This window comes from Ammospiza nelsoni, chromosome 15, assembly GCF_027579445.1.
Source record: "Ammospiza nelsoni isolate bAmmNel1 chromosome 15, bAmmNel1.pri, whole genome shotgun sequence".
NCBI lineage: Eukaryota > Metazoa > Chordata > Aves > Passeriformes > Passerellidae > Ammospiza > Ammospiza nelsoni.
This window is the reverse complement of record NC_080647.1, coordinates 1,841,274-1,861,790: the sequence shown is the minus strand read 5'-3', so window position 1 is coordinate 1,861,790 and position 20,517 is coordinate 1,841,274.

The window sequence follows — 20,517 nt, the reverse complement described above, 5'->3', positions numbered from 1 at the left end:
ATGTTTTACATGAAAACCTTAAATCTTTTTATTTATTAGACTGCATGCAGGAACAAGCATGTTTAATAGAAATATTCCCAAAAACAAGGCTTTAAGTCCCCTAAATTGTGGCTTTGTTTTGAATTCCTTCCTTGCAGGAGAAAATGAATTTATTAGAGAAGAGACCAGAACAAGCAACAGGAACAGTGTGGTTTACTGTGAAAATGGGCAAAACACTGCAACAGTTCTTTATCATTGCTCATTCTTCCAAAATGACAACTTTATATAACACTAGCAAGAGCTGACTGCTTCCCATCCTGTTGTACTGACAGCTTTTGGCACCAGCAATTATGACTCAATTTCAAACACCCCAGAGAGAGCATCTGAGTGTGAGCACCAGAGAGGGGCCAGCTCCTTTTTAATCAGCTATTAAGCATAACAAAATGGCATTTCAGTTCTGCCTGGTCATTCTTCACCTTCCAGATTATCTGGGGGGAAAAAAACCAAACAAAAAAAACAAGCTAGCAGGCAAATGAGAGAGGCTCAAAAATGCAATTAAAGCAGAGAAGAAGCAGAGTGAAAAAGGCTGAGCAGAAAGAGTGGAGAAGGGCTACTGCTGTACATCTTGAAATGACAGCATGCTTATTCCAGATGAAGTAGCACTTACTTCCACTAAAACCAGCCATTTATTTCTCATGTATCTTCCCAAATAGGATAAACTGGAGGAGGGAAGTTGGTCAATTTTATCTGCATAATAATTCAGGCATCGTGTGACAGTGTATTTCTCACCAGCTTCCCAAAATATTCTGCACCCCACAGAAGCCTTTCATGTTAATAAAACCACAAACACCAAGGCTGATCAGCCCCAAAGCAAATGATTTGTGAGCAAACAAAACAGACTTGTGGCAATTATTTTTCCCTATGTGAATAAATTTTCATTTTTCTCTGCTAAAACACAATAAGCCTCTCCCAGAAGCAATACTGGGTGTTACCAGATCGGTGAATTTTTCAGTTTTGGGGTATGCAGGCAGTCCAAGGGATAGCGTGTGCTAATTGTCTCCTGCTACTTGCATTTTCCTTATCAACCACCTGGCTTTCTACCAGACAGTTATCAGAGCTGCTGATGTCATTGATACTACTAAAAAATACACATTAATGTCAATATTTCAATGGTAACAGTTAAAAGCTATTCATTTGCAAACTAGGTTCTGTTAAATGAAACTGCCCTTTCAATTCTGGCTTATTCTGGGGTCTGTGCATTTGCACTCCAGTGAAAGTTATGTTGATAGCATCATTTTTTGTCTGTGATCACATAAATTAGGCTTTTTCCAGAGGATTATGGGGTATAGTACGCGCCCACAGATGTTACACAAATCCAAAATGATTTATCTACTGGCAGTGTGAGTAAGAAAGGTGCAGCTCATCCACAGAGGAAAGTATTGCATCTTTTTATAAGCCTCTGACTAATAATTCTCTTTAAAGTGCTGATCAACTTGAGCAATTGGGACTTCCCACAGTGACATCCCCACTGAGTAAAGATCAACAGAATTTTGAAGGAGCAGCTCCTGGCACAGTTCCACGGTGGCCAGGCAATAATGGCACAATGCTTCCTCCAGTTTAAACTGTTTATCTTGCTTACACAAAACAATTCCATGAGGTACCTTGGGCCGTCCTCTCTGATTTAGGGATCCAGCCTTCAGAAGAAGAAAGCTCCAAGAGAAGTGGGTTTGGAGTCCCAGCCATTCTCGCAACAAATGTTCGTGTTGTTGTCCTCAAAGGGGTTTCCTAAGCTCCTGCCCTACATCCTTCCTTTGAAAACTCCTTGTCTTCTTGCCTGGAGTGTGTCAGCACAGCAGTGCTGGGATTGGGATTCTCTCATGGCTCACCCACGCTCCACCACAGAGGGGAGGAAAAATAAAAAACCCTCGCACTAAACTGCTCTGATGGAAAAGGGAACCACACTGGGCTCTGAAAAAATCACGCCAAGGAGGTGATAAGCAAGGTTTCATTGTCTCCTTTTTCTCCCCAAACCCATTCACTGGTTAGAGACTCATTAACAGATGACATCTGAGCCAAAATTCTGCCCTCGGCCATTATCTGGAAGTGAAAACGTGTCAGGGAGATTCATGTGGACGGCTTCTCTGCAGGAACACGCAGGGCAGGATAAAGCACGCCCCACAGGAGACATCCTACAGAGCTCCTACAAGTTCTCAGCAGTGTTTCAGCCTGGATGAGGGATTCCTTCAAGGGAATGCACCTCCTACCCCCCTGAAGGAACAGCTTTGCCAGCCTCCGACTACAAGGCTGGGAACATAATGAGCTCCCCGCAGACTTCTTCCCAACACATGCAGAGGGATGTGCAAAATAGAAAGTAATATTGCTAATTAGGCAGGAAAAAAGGCCTGTAATTCTCACCCCCAAGCAGCTGGGCACTCCCCTTGCACTCAGGGCAGCAGGGTGACCTTGTCCCTGTGACCAGGCCCTGCTGTGAGGAACTGCAGGGCACAGCTGCTGAGGCGGCTTGCTCAAACTCCACTTCCAATGGCTGCTTTCAGGAACATTCTCTATCATCTGTACTCTCACCCTGGTTTTTTAATATTTTCTAAGCCTTCTGATGTTGACATTCTTACAGTGAGCTTTCTCACACACTTTCTGTAAATAACTCATTGTTTTGCATTCCTTTATAGAAGAAGAGAGAGTTGATAGACTGTTGGTTTGACCAGTGTCATTGGAGAGGTGGCACTGTCACCCTCCAATCCACTGTCACTTTTGAAAATCTATAAATGTTGGAATCAGAAAATAAACTTCCCTTTTTCCAACACCTTGAGAACAGTGGTGTGAGCTTGTGTTCTTTTGTGTCCTATAGTGACACTGTACCATAGATGGGAGCTTTCCAACAAGTGGCCAGCTCCTTTATTGACAATTCTATTGATGGCTTAATAGCAGAAAAGAAAAATAAAGATAAAGCACAGTCACACATGTAGCTGTTTCCTGCAGCACATTGATTAGGGAGTGGTGAAGACATCAATGGCAGTCAATCTAGAAAATCTAGTTACTACTACAGTCCCCAATGATCAGCTCTTTCCTGGAACTTTTTGCATTTTATAATTTAACATAGCTTGTGCTGTTAAGATTACCTTTAATAAATGAGGTTTAGTTCAAACCATCTTAAGTTTCATGCTGAAATATGAATTCAGAAAGAATTATTAAAACAGAGTGACCATCCATAATTGAATAACCTCTATGATGAGGCAGGAAATAATAACCCATCATAAATGCAATTTAATTGTGGTAAAACCTTGAGAACTCCCTCGAAGTTTTTAGGGAAAACAGTTTCTCTGGAAAAACAAATGCAATAAAGCCCAACTTCCCCACAGAAACAGAAATTTCCTAAGATGGATCATGCATTAAAGTCTTTCCACAATAGCCCAACTAGATATTTTGAGAACACTGGAATTTCCTTGCTTTTGTGTGGCAACAGATTTCTCCTGAATTAAATGTCAGAGCTGCCAGCATCCTACACCTACTCTGGACAGGAATCTGTGCATCTGTCCTGGCTCAGTTCTCTTTACTCATTAACATGGTCTGGAAGCTGGCATCATTCAAAATCTTGGATTTAGTGTGATTTGGAATATGGCATTTTTTTAAATGCCAGCTTCTGCTGGCTTGAAATTAATTTGGAAATCAACTCCAACACGACTGCCATGGTGGTGCATTTCTCTGAGTATAGACATTTCTGCTAATGAATAGTTAAACAGAAAATAAAACATTTATAACTGAAAGGTAATAAAGTTATGCAGCTGAATAACAAGATTTAGCATTAAATTTGATCAGAAATTTGAGAGCCTGTTACTTCTTTCTTTGTGTTTCCCCGAGCAGTACCCTCAGCAGGAGACTGCAAGAGGCTCATTTAAAGGAAGAAACACAGAACCAAATCTGACTAACAGCAAAGAGGGAGGAAAAAGAAGGAAAAGAGGGACAGAAACACTGGGAAAGCAGCAGCACAAATTCCTTCCCAATGCAAATTCTGGTATCAAAAGTCAGGCAGAGCCTCCCAGCTCCTGAGCACAAATAACCAATGAGGAGCACAAGACAAATGGCCCTGCTGCTGTTCTAGGCTGGAATGCTCCTCACAGGTAATTTGCTCTGAGAAATTCCTCTGCATCTAACTCCTTTCACACATAATTAAGAGCTGCCAGGGTTCAGATAAAGAGTTGCTGGAAGTGGGATAGTAATTGCAATCTTCCACCGGGAATAGGTGCAATAAATAGCAGAGATCTCTCACAAAACCTGCCTCGAAAACAGAACTGCTGTCTCTGTCACCTTCCAAAAGCACATGGAATCTGCCCTGGAAATTTAACTCAGAAATTGGGAAAAACTTGGCTGAATGGGGCTGTGCATAGAAATGTGTGTTAGAGCAAAAAGCCAGAGACTACAAAAGAGATTCAGACTGACTGAGCATTTGTAGGGCTGGGTGAAGGGGCTGTTAAAGAGGTTGGCATCTCCCATCTTAAGTCTTCCTCCACTTCTCATTTGCACTTTCTCATTTTTCACCAAGATTTTTAAGGTGAGTTCTTTATAAATAAGCAAGATTGCATTTTTTAAAGTCAAAAAACCTGCGTGCAGCAGTTTTGCTTGCTCCCTTTCTTTTTCCGCCTGAAAAGTGTGTACCTGCCTGCCATAAAGCATCTCTGCTGTCCTCCCTTCCTACCCAACACCAGCACTCCCACCTGTGTAACACCACAGAAACCCTCGCAGGGCAGGTCCACTGCCATTCTGCAGAGATGTGTTTGGAAAGGTGTGTTCCTCCTCCAGGACCAGTATCTCCAGTGCAATTTCTCTGATGGGAATTTTGCCCTCAGGGGATTTAGCCTTGATGGGAATGCAGGTGCATCCCACCCTCCTCATTCCAACTCCTCACTGCTTTCTCCTGACAACTGCTGGGACATTAAATGCTGTACAGAACCAGACAAAGTTAATGCAATTAAGATGTAATGCTTTGAAAGATGACCCATGAACCCAGACTTTAAACACATTTTTGCCTGCTACAGCTAAATGGACGTTTATCAAATGCTGTAGAACAGCAAGAGGAAAGTGATGAACACCTCATGCAGAACAATTGCATTTTCTCCTCTCTAACAAAGTAACATTCATCATCTCCTCCCTTCCCTGCCACATTGCCCTATTTTCTTCAAGTGACGCATTTGGAGTTGAACATTTTGCTTTACCATTTTATCTGTCAAACCACTCAAGAGAAATCAATAATCTACTGGAGCTCACTCATGTTTACATCCACTTTCTTCCACTTTTATCAACCATAATTACAGTGATTTCAACCACTACCTTCTCTAAGTGATGCATCTTCTCATTTCCACTGATATGGAGGTTAAATCCTTTCAGCCCTGCTCCTGCCCCACATCACACATTCCTCCAAGTGCCTTTCACTGCAAAATGCATGAACATGGGACAGCCACGAGAAAAAGGTTCAGAGGTCTAATTCTTCAGGGTGAAATTCCCATGGCTGATGTTCTTACAGTGATCTAAGGTAGCCTCAAGTTAGAGCCACTTGGTTTTGCTGAGGAGTGAAAATTCTGCTGATCCTCCCCCAAGATTCAATTAATAGTTGGGTAAAACTACTTTGAATGTATCAGAGATAATGCCAAGAACACCAGGAAAGAGGCTGGAATGGGGTTTTGAAACATTATTCAGGTTTTTGGGGTTTTTTTGTTTCTTAAAGAACTGTTAATGGAACTAGGCTAAAATACATCACATTCCCAACTAGCACTGAAGATGCTTCTGAGACAAGAATTTCTCCTACCCTCTGTACACTACTGAAACTTTTCTGTTCTGCTGAATAAGAATGGACTTTTTTCATGAGTTATCCTATTTATAGCTTCCCTTTATGGTATTGTAGGGCACATGCCCCCAGTTATCAATAATTATGTTCACATTGAAAAGCTCTGTTGAACTCTGGGGATATTTTCAAGGCTTCTAAGACATAACATCAGGCATATTTTAAAATTTTTGTTTCAGAGTTGAGAACTTTAAAAAGAAAACCAAATTCTATTAGGTGTTAACTCAGTTAAATTCAGCTTGAAAGCAAGTCCTTTTAGGGCCTCAGTATTTCAATGGCTTTGTCTATAGAGATTGGTGCATGTATTAAAATAGTTCAAAATATTGAATATTATTTTTAAAGAGTTCAGCTCTGCATAAAACATTTTTACCTGCTCTTCTATGTTGGTGTATTATTTTTTCAATTTACTTTAGACTGTAGCATTCCCTTTTCCCCACCCCACACACCAAAATTACACTTTGTCCAAAAGTGACTTGAGGTACAAGGAAGTTGGATTGGAGATAAGTTCCTGAGAAAAGCCAGAAAACATTAATTTGAAGAATTGAGAGAGAGTTTAATCCTAAACTCCATCTGTTGGGAAGGAGGAGAGGCATCATGTGAATGACTGGCTGCTTCCCACACATCATTGCCAGGTTCTGGTTCCTCACTGAAACATCTGGGAGGTGTCTTCAGTTGGTGTCTGCAGAGATGATGCTCACCAGCACCTGCCAAAACCCCAGTGGAGCAGGAGCCACTATTTATTAACAACATAAAGGGAAGCACTGGTGTGCAGAGCAGCTCTGCCACAGAAAACACTGGTTAAATGAGGCAGGAAATTAAAGGAGGGAGCTAAGAACAGATCCTGCAATGAATCCTGGCAGATCTCTCTGGGGAGAATTCAACGTGCTCCAATCCAGGCACCAGGAGCTGCAGGGACCCGCTGGAACCTGTCAGAGCTCAGACGTGCCTCATATTCTGGTCAGGGCAGAGTGGGAGCAACCAAAATAACCCTGAGCAAATCAAAAATAAACCCTGGAGTTTACTTTCAACAGGCAACATATGGAAACAGATCTGCTTTTCCTTTTCTAGCACTGAAACACTTCTTGGAGGAAGCTCTGGCTGTGCACTTCAAGTTATGAGCACAAGGTAACTTGGAGAGATTTTTTTCTCCTACAAATTTTAACAGGCTTCTGCATATTTTGAAAGGGGTGTTGACAGAATCCTCAACTGGGTTACAGTGCCAGAGAACAAAAAGGGAACTGTGATCTTTTATTGAAGAACTGAAAGCCTAAACTCAGAGACAATTCCAGCTTTAAAGAACCATAATGCAGGAGATGTAATTTTCACTTGTCAAGGTGTATTTCCTTTTTTGAAGCCCTGCTTGGTTTATTCAGAGCAGAATACAGAGCTTGATGTTCCAGTGTGTTCCAAGGAACCAAAGAGTTTGCCAGATCTAGTCAAAATATATTTCTGTAGTGCTTCAAATCCTGCCCCATACTTTGGGATTTATGATCAAATACCTGATTTGTGCAGCTCCATATGCAAAAATACCTCTGGAAACAGCTGTTCAAAGGGATTTATAATCAAATACCTGACTTTGCAGCTCCATATGCAAAACCACCTCTGGAAACAGCTGTTCCAATCAGGTGTTCTCTGACAGAACTGACAGAAACAGAACGTTCAGGATGAAGTCCCACTTTCAGTAACATCAACACCTTTTGGCCTGCCTAACAATGGCAACCACAAATGACATTTGCAAAACATTTATCAGATAGGCGCAGTAACACAATTTCACCTCCCAAAAGACCTGCTAGGGAATTGCACTCCTGTAACAGACACTAAGGAACATTTCTGTACAATGCATGTGGGTAGGTTGTACACACAGAGCTCTGGATGAAACTGAAAAATGGAAACGGTTTGTTCCCAACAGAACAATGGCAAGACTTTCACTACCTTTTTAAAACAAGAAGTTAGCCAAGTAAGAAGAAGTTAAATATCTGAAGCAGGAACAGGACAGTGTAAGGGAGAAAAGTGACATATTAGCACATTGCCATTTGGAGAGACAGCTGTACTTGGCTGCCAGAACTCCTGAGGATTCCTAATTGATAAATTTCCATAGCACAGTTCAAAGCTCACATGCCTAAATCACCAGTTGTAGGCTTTAGGACTGGAAGTCATAAACGCTGGCTTGGACATATGTCTGTTTGAGTTATCTTCTTTGGGATTTTGATATTCGGATTTAAATGTTACCACCACCATCCCAAATGCCTCTGATCAGCATAAAGCTAATTATATGCTGCTATTAAAGGAGATTATATTAGACACTGACAGTTGGAAAGGCCTAATGACCAGATGGATAGAAAAATAAGAAATCAAGCTATGTTGTTCTGTAATAAATTTGCCAGAATTTTTATAGGCATTTTTATCATCAGCTTCATTATTTCGTCCTGCCATTAAAAAAAAAAAAAAAAAAAAACAAACAAAAACCAACAAACAAACAAAAAGCACAAAATCTAAACCTCAAACACAACTGGAAAAAATTCAAGGTAGAAAATGCAATTAAATTTATACTGTCAGCATAATCCATCATTAATGATGCAGGCCAGTCCTGTTCAAAAGGTGAAGATTTTTCTGAATATCCAATGAGAGTTTGCAAACCACAACGTGCAAGAATGGAACAAAACAAATATGCATGTGTGCAAATCCCCAGAGACAGGGTACTGACAATGGAGCTGTGCCCATCAGGGAGAATAAACTGATTTAATTCCTCTGAGTCCTGCAGGGCTGGGATGACCAAGGTGAGCAAGAGAAGTTGAGAGGGACCTCTGGAAGTCCTTTAGTCCAACTCTGGACTCTAAGGAGAGAGAAATTAAAGGTTACTGCTCAGGGCCTGAAGTGATTTTGCATTTCATAAAGTGTGATTGATAAATTTCAGTCAAATGGGTATATCTGAATCTCCTAACAGAAGTCAAAAAAGAAAAAGGCAAACCCAAATTCCCCATTTCAGACAGTAAAGAGCATTTAGACAAGTTCAATTTTCACTCTTTGCACTGCCTTTTGAAACAATACCTAATCTACAATAAAATCAACAAAACACTTTTCAATAATGTGGAAAACACACAGGAAGGAGGGGTTTTTTCTCATAACTTAAAAAGCTCAAAAGCTGAAAGCCTAGGCTAACCCACAACTCAAAAATCTTTAGTGTAAGAAAGAAATTAAATAAATTATTAGCAAAAAGAATTCACCAGACAACAGCATGTTTCCAAAAGGTAACTGGTCAGGATTTTCTAGCCAAGCTTTGTTCTCATATTTTACATTCCTGCTCTGTCAGGTCACTGGCACTTCCTCCATCTGTGGATCAGAGATCAAAACCACCCTGGCTTATGTCAACTCCACCTTTAGACCCAGTTTCAGAACTCTGCAGTCAAATCCCTCCCATGTAAATCAACAAAAACCCACCCCCACCAAGCCTCCACCTCAGCTCAGCTCCACTTGGCTCCCAGGATGGAGAAAAGCCTCCCCCAGGCTCCTGCCACCATCACCACTCCCCATAACCCCCAGGGCTTTGTATTGTACTCACAATCAGCTGCTTTGGAGATTGATTAATAATCAAAGCAGAGTCGAGGCGTTTAATCAATCTGAACAACAGATTATTGCTTTGTGTACCACAAAGAAAGACAGATTATCCTTTTATTATTGATTCCAGCAGCAACGCTCTTGCCAGCTCCATTGCCTTTATTTCTAATTATTTTTGCTCAGCAAGTTTTCAACTTGCACAAGTCTTAAAGACAAAAAAAAAAACATTTGTTGGGGCTTTATAAACATTGAGCAGCTTCCTGCCATGATCCCCCTGCTTTTGCTGGGTGATGGAGTAGGTGCAGCTCACATGAACCTATTCACAATGCATTCTTCCCTCACAGCAACCACCCTGAGCACACTCAGACCTTCCACAACCTCTTCCATCTTGCCTTGGTTCAGCTGAAATTGCTTCCATCTTCACTCCTAACACACCTCCAGAGGAGTGGTTATAATTTACAGGTGAGCACCCAAGTTGCATCATTTTCCAAAAGGGTGGCTTGGCACTGGACTGCCCAGATGGAAAAGAATCGTTAAAATAATTAATTCAAAATGGAAACCAGCTTGAGTTGAGCACAGGTACACAAAACCACCAACACAGATCACTCAAAATGGTCAAACACCAGCAGATACAAAAGTCTTTCAGGTCTTCAGAGTGAAGTTACTGTTAAAAAACTTCCAAATGTAACAAAAACTCCCAGCAAGGTGAAAGGAGGAAAAGGAGAACCTCACTTCAATGCCCACAGACCAGGACTAAGTTGGTGACTTGGCCCTGCTGCCAGGGAAATCAATTGGAAGTAGGCAATTCTTCACTGTAAGTTAGTGAAGAACTGCATCATGCCACTCTAATGAAATGGTTTCTGGTACTGCATTCAGATTTTTAAGCAGAGATAAAGATTTAAGAGAGAGTTCAGTGGATTAGATGACCTCCTCCTTCAGCCCTGGTTTTTTCTGATTGTGTAAATGCTTTCAAATAAATTATTTACAGGCATTGCACTAGTGATAGGATTTGTTTACTCTCAGATTTACCAGAATGAAATCAATTTTATACAAAACATTTGTGTTAAGAATTTGCTCTTTACCTTAAATTGAAGGAGAAAACTATTATTCTCTGCTCTAAATCTCTGAATGATGAGCCAAGATGCTAATGCAGAATGAGGCAACAGTGCCAGTGTGATTTTTCATTGTTGTGACTGGAGACCTTTTGCTGTGTTGACATCAGCACACAGACACTCCGGTTTCTAAAACTGCAGCATCTCCTTTCCCACTTGGTAGAGTGAAAACATTCTTCACCATTCTTTGGGGAGTTAAAGAAATGTCCTGGTTTAATCCTGGTTTGTCCTAGCCTGTTTGTGTAGTGCCCATTTGCTTTTTCAGAGATCTGTTCTCTTTGGGAGTGACCTGTGAGGATTCAGCACTGCTGAGCTGCAGCTCCAGCCACAGTAACTCAGAGCCCTCCTCTCCCCCTGTAACTCATTTAACCCAGGGTGTAGCTCATTTAAAATACCACAACACTTATGGATTAAGAAAGACAGCACTAAAAAACTGATACATCTGTGAATAATAAAACAGCTAATAAACCCACAGCTTGTATTAATGTAGAATTCTGTTATTTAGTGCACTGCTACACACAATCATAAAGTCATTATGCATCCCTATAACATATTACAAACCATGGAATCAACAGGATTCCTTCCTTCCTAAAGATCATCTGCTCCAACCATATTCCAGCACCACCACAATCACCCCTGAGCTGTGACCCCAAGTGCCACATCCAAACTGGTGTCACACCAAACTGAAATAAATCAGCTTTGAACAGAGCAGCATCTTCTAACAAGACAGAAGCTGAAGCACGTTCTTTGCCAAGAATATTACAGTTAAAGGATTATGTATTAAGTTGGCAAAAAACCCTAAGAACGGCTCAAACCATTTGTAACAGAGGAAAGTATTCCCACCCAGTACATTTTGATATTTATTTCATAATTCTGCCAAAGCACACCCTGAGGAATTCCTCTCTTCTCTCCATTCTGGTGCAAACCCATCATGCAGTGAGGCCAGGCTCTCCCTGCAGACAGAGCCTTTTCCCTTAGAACAGAAAATTATTCCTCTTAAATTGCTGTTTGTGCAATGCCTGGTTAGTTTCAGATCCCTTTCAATGAAAATTCACCTCCAATATCTGACCACTGCCATTCATTAGATATTTATCCACTTCTTGTCCCTGAAGAGCGGATGGGCTCACGTCAGAGTGGACCAACCCAGGACATTTTGTTCTGAGTGTCTGCATTCCATTGCAAGAGAAGGACACAGGGACAGCCTCCAGGGCTACAGCTGCTCCAGGAAAACAAATGGGTGGGAAGGATGAAAGTTTGACAAGAAAGTCTCACAGATGTGTGCTTGGCAGGAAGATTTTTGAATCGAGAATCTGAAGAAGGAATAGAAATGAAAGCAAGTTTTGATACAGAAGAAAAGAATTGCTGAGCCAGTCTTACTGGATAACCAAGGAGGCAACGGCTGTGTTAGTTAGAAGGGGTTTTATGGCTTAGAGCAAAGGATAACCCCACCCCAAACAAGATGATGTTTCTACCAAGCAAAAAGATTCCACAGGCAAACAAGATTGCCAATGGTGCTAGTAGAAAAAAAGTCTCAGAATTTTCCACTGCAAGAAAACTGAAAAACAACTTCTAGCTTAAACTGTAATGTACTGACTTTTAGTGATTGGAGAATGGTAACATGAATATGGTAATTACAGTAATTATGATGGGCTATAGATAATAGCTAAGGTATAGATTGGTTCTACTGTATGAAGATGCTCAACAAAGAAAAGTCTATAATGCATTGTAACCAAAGCTAAAGGGTCTCCAGGCCTGCCCTGCAGCTGGAGCTGCCAGCTGTGGCCACAGCTCTGTCACCCAAGCTCTGGACACAATAAACTGCATTTTGAAGAGCCCCTGGAGTCCTTCATCTCTTGTCTCAGGCTCTTACAAGGAGATGCCAGGAGCTCTGTCATTTCTGCTTTCTCCTGCTGGGAGAAGAAAGGCACAAGATGGAGCTGGAAACCTGCAGCCTGGAGGGGACTGTGCCTTGGGTGAAACACAAACCTCAGCAGGGACAAGGGAAATTCCCTGTGACCACAGCAGCCCCTGTGCAGCCTGCTGCTAAAATGAACAAGTTGACTGAAACCAGGCCTGGAGCAAGGACCTGTCCTGACAGGATGCGGGAGAAGCAGCAGAACACAGACAGGAAGATTTGCTGTGCTCCATCTCAAATATTCTGAAGAGCTTTCTAGCAGGAAAGAGCTGACCAGACGCATCTCAAAGCTCTGATTCTGGCTGTGTGGGCATTACCAGGAGCAAATGGTGACAACAGCACTATCTTTATGCTTCTAATGCAAGGTTACAAATATAGATTGGTTTTATTCAGCCTTTTATCTAAACACAGAGAAATTGATAAAGTGTTCACACTAAAGGACAGTATTTTGTAGTGTCCCTCTGGATTTATGGCAGTGACTCCTACTCCACTGTCATTTGTCACCAACCCAAATGAACTGCCCAATTTGTCAATTACTCTGGAATATCTATTTGCTCCCTGTTACCCAAGGCAGACAGGTTTGACTTGCACATTTTTCACCCCATCCCTCCAAATGTTGTAAAAGCTACAGTTGGGATATCCAAAATTCTAGTTTAGTCATGTTGCTCAAAGCAACCAAAACAGTGAAATAGAAAGTTTTTATATGTCTATTAAGAAACAAGGCCACAAAAGCCATTTTCTACATGCAGTTTTTCTACACAATAAACAAATTTTTCCTGTCAGATCCTTATACTCCTTATAATGACGCTGTTAATTCTGGATGTTTTCTGAAATATTAATATGAACCTGTGGGTGAGGAATAGTTGATATTTTCTGGGAATCTCATACTATAAAGAAGTTACCTGGTTCACTAATAACTGCTGGATGGGACCAGGGAGGGGGGGAGGGAGGAGTTCCCATTTATCACAGGAATATTTCTCTAAAATGGTCGAACTGGTAAAAAATTGCAGAGGTGACATCACCAACACAAGCAGCACAGATCCCTGCTGCTAAAAGGTTTATGCAGGACCCTGCTTTAGGCACAGTAAGCTTTTATCCTATTCTCATTTTAATCTGCGCCATTGTAGGGGTCTCTGCCTAGAGATGGTGACAGTACTGAGGCACTACTTCTAACACTGAAGCAAGATTTATTTCATAATTAATGCATGAAGATAATTTTCACCCTTATATAAGGTCGAGAATGCTCAATATACAACTTAGATAAAGAGCTACTCCTGTAAACCATGGACTTTTCTGCTCCCAGAACTCTGCTTGGCCAAGTCCTCTCTGTAGGTATCTGTAAGACAATTGGCATCCTTTTGGAAATTGGAATTGGTTATCTTCTCCCACTGCTGTCTATACCTGCTTTTAAACTGATTTAGCTTTTTGTTTAATCTTTTCTCTGTGGTTCCAACCTCCAATAATCACCTTTGCACCCACTCTTTCCCTTCAGCAGTCCCACTTTTCACCTGTGGTTCCGTTTATTGGCAGCCTTAGGAACCTGTCTGGAAAGCATTTTGCAGACAAAAGCACTCATAGCTGCAGATCAGCTGGAAGCTGCATGGATTAACTCAGCACAGCAGTGGAATGGAGTCAATAAAGCTCCTGAACGTCCTGCTGCCATTAAATCAACTTCTGTTCCATATTGCCCACATTGCCCCAGCTTCTGCCTGGCTCAGGGCGGGCTGGCAGCCACTCCTGGCTGCTGGAAAAGGCAGCACAACAGATTTCTCTGCTGCTCTGCACCTGCAGCCATCTCCACCAGACACAGCACCACACCTGCAGGGCCAAACGTTCCACAGACACAAAGGAAGATTTCTTAAAACAGTTATTAAAACAAACATTTCTTCTTGCCAGGGGGGTGATGCCCATTTGTATTTTTGTGAGCAGAACTCTTTGGAAGCAGATCTGCTCAGAGCAGAGCTCTCTGCTCAGCCACACAGGCATTTGTTCTCTGGACATTCCACACTCATCTCCCACAGCCCTCAGGCAAAAAAATCTGTTTTATGGCGTGTCCCATGCTTTGGCAATTTGTTTCCATGATACATTTGGTTAAAGACCTTTGAGCAGCTGGACTGGAGCATGTGGGAAGGGGAAAAATACTGTTTTAAAAAAAAAGGTGATGCTTCCATTTGCCATAACCCTTTCCAATGCCTGAATAGTTGGGTTTTTTCTGTACCAGGGAATTTTTTTTACAAGCCTAATTGGAGAGTTTGAAAAAAAGGACATGAACTAATGGTGAAAAAAATGCCCACATTTCACCTGTGGGTTCAAATCATTGAACTAAGGTGAATTTCCAACTCACCCCAAAACATTAAGAGTGCCTCATTTCATTATACTCTGTCAGGGGAGCAAGTTCTCAGTTTAAAATATGAGAGCTGCTTAATAAATTAATTAAAAGTATCTATTAAATCAGGTAATACGAAAAATACTCCAGATCTTTATCAAATCAGGAGAAATTCTAGAGAAATGTTACTGCAAGTGAGAACATATGCTTATATATCTGGAAGGTTTTTATCTTGAGCCCTTTCCCTCTCCAAATCAAACCAAGCTTCAAAAGAGTCTCTTGAAGGAACTACTGAACAAAAATAAAAAATGATCATTTCTTATGTGGTCAATAAAGTCACTGCAGAGAACAGACACAAAAATGGAAGTGAAATTGCCACAGAATGTCCCTTTCAACTGAACGCAAGCTCAGAAAAACAACACTCTGTGTGAGCAGGAAAATTGACTTTTTAAGATCCTTATAGAAGGGGAAGTATTAAAAAAATATTGTGATGCCCATGATGTTTTATGTATGAATATTTTCACCATTTCTCATGCACCTCCAAGGGATGGTAGCCTCAGGACTGGCATGCCAGGGATAGTGGTGGTAAAAGCAGCACAACACAGAGCTGAGAGCAGATTTTGGCCAGGAACACCTGCAGGAACACCAGCAGAAACCAGAGGCCAAATTGCAGCCCAAGTGACCACAGTGAGTGTTTTATTTTGGGGTCCCATTCCACCCATCTATGCAGGGCAGGTAAGGTCAGAGCCAGTGACAACTGATGTCCCCCTCACCAAGCAACAATAGGGAGCTGCTTTATCACCCAACACCCCAGGTCTGAGGCAGCTGCCTACAGCAAATCCCCAGCTAAAATAAAATATGGCCTGGCAGGTGATGCCACGTGGTGGGAAGACCTTCCACAAGACATTGTTTCCCTCTCTGTCTATCATAACACCAGCCTCAAATGAAAAGAACAAATCTTCCATGAGGTTTCAGAGTACCTTTTACCTCGGCAGTGCCTCAAACCTTGCACACCTCACGGGTTTAAGGAGTGCTGTGGGATGCACAGGTTACAGCTCCACCAAACCTGCCAGCGCTGGAGAAGAACTCAACAGCTCTGGGCAAACAAATGCAGCACAGCAAGGCAGAGCTGGCAGCATTTCACAAACTGTTTGTGTGCCAGCCTGTGAGTCAGCTGCACAGCCTGAGCTCCCTGCACGTGGAGAAACAGCCTGGGCACCACAGCCATGGCACTGCTGCTGCACCCACAGCAGCACCAGGGTGACAGTGTGGGCACCACAGCCTGGGCACCACAGCCATGGCACTGCTGCTGCACCCACAGCAGCACCAGGGTGACAGTGTGGGCACCACAGCCTGAGCACCACAGCCATGGCACTGCTGCTGCACTCACAGCAGCACCAGGGTGACAGTGTGGGCACCACAGCCATGGCACTGCTGCTGCACCCACAGCAGCACCTGCCGCTGCCCTGCATGGCCCCACCTCAGTGGAACAAATAGGTATTACAGAAGTAATTGATAAATTGGTGCCCACCTCAGCCCTGCTGCAGCTGGCACAGCCCAAGGAGGCTGCAGCACACCTTCTAAACCTCCTGAGAGAGCCCAACCTCACCTGAGCACAGCCACCTTTATCCAGGCAGCAGTGAGAGAAGCAGAGCACACAGCCTCAAGCTGCACTAAGGGAAACACAGGTTGGATATCAGGAAAAGGTTTTTCATGAAAAGAGTGATAAAGTTCTGGAATGGCTGCCCAGGGAGGTGGTGGAGTCACCATCCCTGGGTATGTTTAACAAAGCCTGGATGAAACCCCCTAAAACATGCTGCCAAACGGGCTTCAGCTTGAGCACAGATGCTGATCTGGATGTGTCTAAAACAAGCCTGGCTTAAAACAAGCCAGGATTAAAGTCAGGTATTGGGTCTGGGTGGGATTTGATGATCCTGAAGATCTCTTCCAACCCAGTGATTCTGTGAACTCTGTGATTCATCCAGCTCCTGCAGCCTGGCACAGCCAGCACCACAGGGTCACTTGCAGAGTGGGCCATGAACTGGTGACATTTGTGAGAAGAAATCAACAGGGCACAGACACAGCACATCCCTGGCACCAGCAGGGCACAGCCATCCCTGGCAGCAGCATGGCACAGGACAGTCACAGAGAGAGGGCAGCCAGAGAGCCAGGCAGCAATTCCCTCTGAACTGCCACAAAACCACAGTTTATAATGTTCTACACCAAGCTCACTTGATAAACCTGCTGTGCACACCTGCACTTCTACAGGAGTTCTGTTCTATCTGCTCAACACCTGCACATTCAGGACTATTTGTGCCTGAAGGCCTTCTACTAGCAGGGCCAAGGATATCTTTGGAAAAATTCAAATATCACTAAACTAATTCAAATTCATGTGAAGACTCACTAAGTAGAACTAAATTGGTTCCAAAATTTACTACTAATAGTTGACAAATTGAATCAAGTATTTGCAACAGGCAAACTTACAGCATCTGAATTTTAATTTAGGAAGAACTGTGTCCAAAATTAAAAAAAACTAGTACATACCCAAGGGTGTCCAACTTTAAAACAAAACCAAAAAAGTCTTGGAATTCTGTTTATCATTCTTCTCTTTGGAATGTATCTATTTTACACAATTTACAGTTGTTTTATACAGCTTGCAGTAATTCCATATGTATTAGGAGCAATATAAGCTTTAGAATCCAGGTGTACACTAGTTTTTCAAAGTGTGAAAGCAGCACATTTCCCCATGAACATATATTTTATTTATATAAACAAGTGTTTCAGGATACTCAACAACATCTGGTATAAAAGATGTTTCATTATGATGGAGGGAAGTGTGTGTTTTCTTTATGAAACCCCTAAAACCTGCTGCCAAACAGGCTGCAGCTTGACCACAGATGCTGATCCCATCTTTGTTTGGAACCAACAGAAAGCTGAATCTTTGACCTCCAACTCCCAGGCACTCCAGACCTCTTAAGTTAATTTCCCATTCCAACAATGCCTGAGCACATTCCCAATAGGAAATAAAACATTATGCTTTTTAAGGATACTGCTGGTGTAGGAACACACAGTTCCCAGGTCAGAGGTAACTGCAATTTGAATCATACTGAGTTAAGCTGCTAAAGCAGACATCAGTAACAGATGGTGATTTCTAAAGGTGAAGGCTTAAATTCCTAAATCATTCATCACCAGCAAGCTGTAAAAAAAATTAAAAACCATGAACTACAGCATGTTTTAGTAAAATCTGAGCAGCAGCTCAGCAGACAGAAGTTTGCATGAATGCTGCTCAGTGATGCACACACATCCCCATCAGGTGGGCAGGGAGTGGAAAATCAATCCCTGCTTGTTGCACAGATATTTGATGAGTAGCTCAATACCCGAGCGTGGATCAGATTGCATTGCCTGGTGTTGTAAAGATATTTCTCCTGTGCTCCGTGTCAGATGGCATTATTGATTGAGTTTAGCCCAAGCACTGCAGGAGTGCTGCCATCCACTTGTGCCACTGGAGCTCCAGTTATGGATCTCTAAAAGATACAAATCAATGCTTCCATCATGACAATGAGAAAACGAATGAACAGTAAATAACCTGTTGGTTTGCCCTAACAAGATTTAATGGCACTCACTTCACTTCCATGTCTGATTATGAGGAGCTTGAGAGAATAACTCTCTTTTTTGGTTCTCATATCTAATAATTTCAAATAATGAAACTCCAGATCCTACATACCTGAATGATTTGGTCACCTGTAAAGTCACCACAGGTGTAAGAGCTGATAGATCTTAATCCAGGTGTGCTCCACATGCCAAACAGAGTCACCCTGCAGGGACACAGGTGCCTGAGCCAGGGGAGCATGGGACACAGCCAGGCAAGCAGGGACACCTCCCTGCCACCCCTGCACAGCACAATCCCCTCTCCCAGTCCCTGCTCCCACCCTGCTGCCCTCCTCCAGCCCAGCCTGATGATTCCCCAAGCAGATGGCTGCTGCTGCTGGTGGGCAGATAAAGTACAGCCAGCAGAGAGCAGGAAGCTTGGCATCACTGCCATGGTGGAAAACTGCACCCTCAGGAAACAACAATATATATAAACTTTACACTGCATCTAAAAAAAAAACACCCTAAATTTCTGAGGTTTGCTTGACAAAGCAAGCTAACAGTTTCCTTTCTTGTGCCTGAAGCTTGGCAATCACTCTGTTTCTGAACTGTATTTTTTCATTAGTCTTATGCTTCCAAATATAATCTATTATTTGGCAGCAAAGGCAGCAAAACATTTGTTCCCTCTCAGTACAGCTGCAACCAATTGGATTTTTAAAAATGATATTGGCTATCCAGCAGTCCTCTATCATGTTGATTTTTCCATGGAAACAGTGTTATATTTTTTCCTTTCGGGGGGTGGGTGGTGCTGGTAACAGGATGCAGAAATGCATTTCCAGTGTTCTCTGCTTTTCCAGTTCTCATCCCTCCACACACCAGTCACAGGGATGGGACCTGAGTCCCCAGCTGCATACTGCAACTTGGAAACTGCTTCCAAGTATATTTGTATGAAATTCTCTTTTGTCTTTTCATTCTCAGGCATATAAGCACAAAAAAAGTTCAAACGATGTCATTACACCTAAAGACTCAACACGTCTCAGAACTACCCAAGCATTCAGACTGTAGCCTCAGAACTGTAACTCCTGAACACACTGAAATATCTGCTATGCCAAATGCAGATTTTATTTCAAATTAATAACTTATTGTCAGGTATTACTGAGTAAAAATGAAAAACTAAAAATCCAGAAGTGGCAGGTAGCAGATGACAAGCCCTCATCTGAGCTCCCAGTTAAGGCATTTCCAGGGCTGGGGAGATGGGAAGGGAATTCCTCCCTTTCAGAATTGCACTTCACCTCTGCAAAGCATGATGAAAATAACACAAAACACAACTGCAGAGAGAATCAAACACAAGCATATTGATTTACCAAACATTTCAGAGCTGGAGGACCCATTTATCAAATACAAAAATTGACTTCTGTTTTCAGGCTACATTAGGAAGGGAAAAAAGAAAACCCACATGAGCTGCAATCACTGCTTGGTAAGAAGAGCTGATCCCACAAGTGTGGAACAAATCAGGAATGCTGTTCTGGGTCTTTGGCCTCTCATGGAAGTGTTGACTTGATAAACTCACCAGTTTTCTGAAAATTTGGTGAAGTTTCCCAACCATAAACCAATAAATTGGAATGAATTCCATGATTTATGTGGATGTGGGGGAGAGACTGTGATGCTAAATGAAGTTGTACTCTGCTGCTCCAGATCCCAGCTCAGTAACTGCCATTGATTCTTCTGTTTGACTTCATCAATATTTAAGCTACTCAACTTGGACAAACATTTCATAATGTAGTTTCTGGTAATTGTTCCCCTTATCTATAATAAATTTTCCTATATATTAAGTTTAATGAGCTATCCAAAGTACTCCCACCAGCTCAAAAACACTAACAGAAGCAGGATTTGACAATATGATTATTTATCAGTCCGTGGAACAAAGAATTAAAAATGCATATGGATGAAACCTGTGTTGTCATTTTAGGGGTTTAAAAACAAAAGGAAGTTAAAATAAATAATTGGAACAATACAAAAGAACGGACACAGATCAGAGAAAATACTCTCAGGGCATCAATGAGTAATTTATCAGAATAGCACATAATAAATGAAACTCCAGTCATAAGAGTGTCAGAGCAATCTCCCTCCTCAATTCACAACCAGCACAGTTCTGCAAGGCATCTCTGCAAAAACAAAGCTTTGGGAA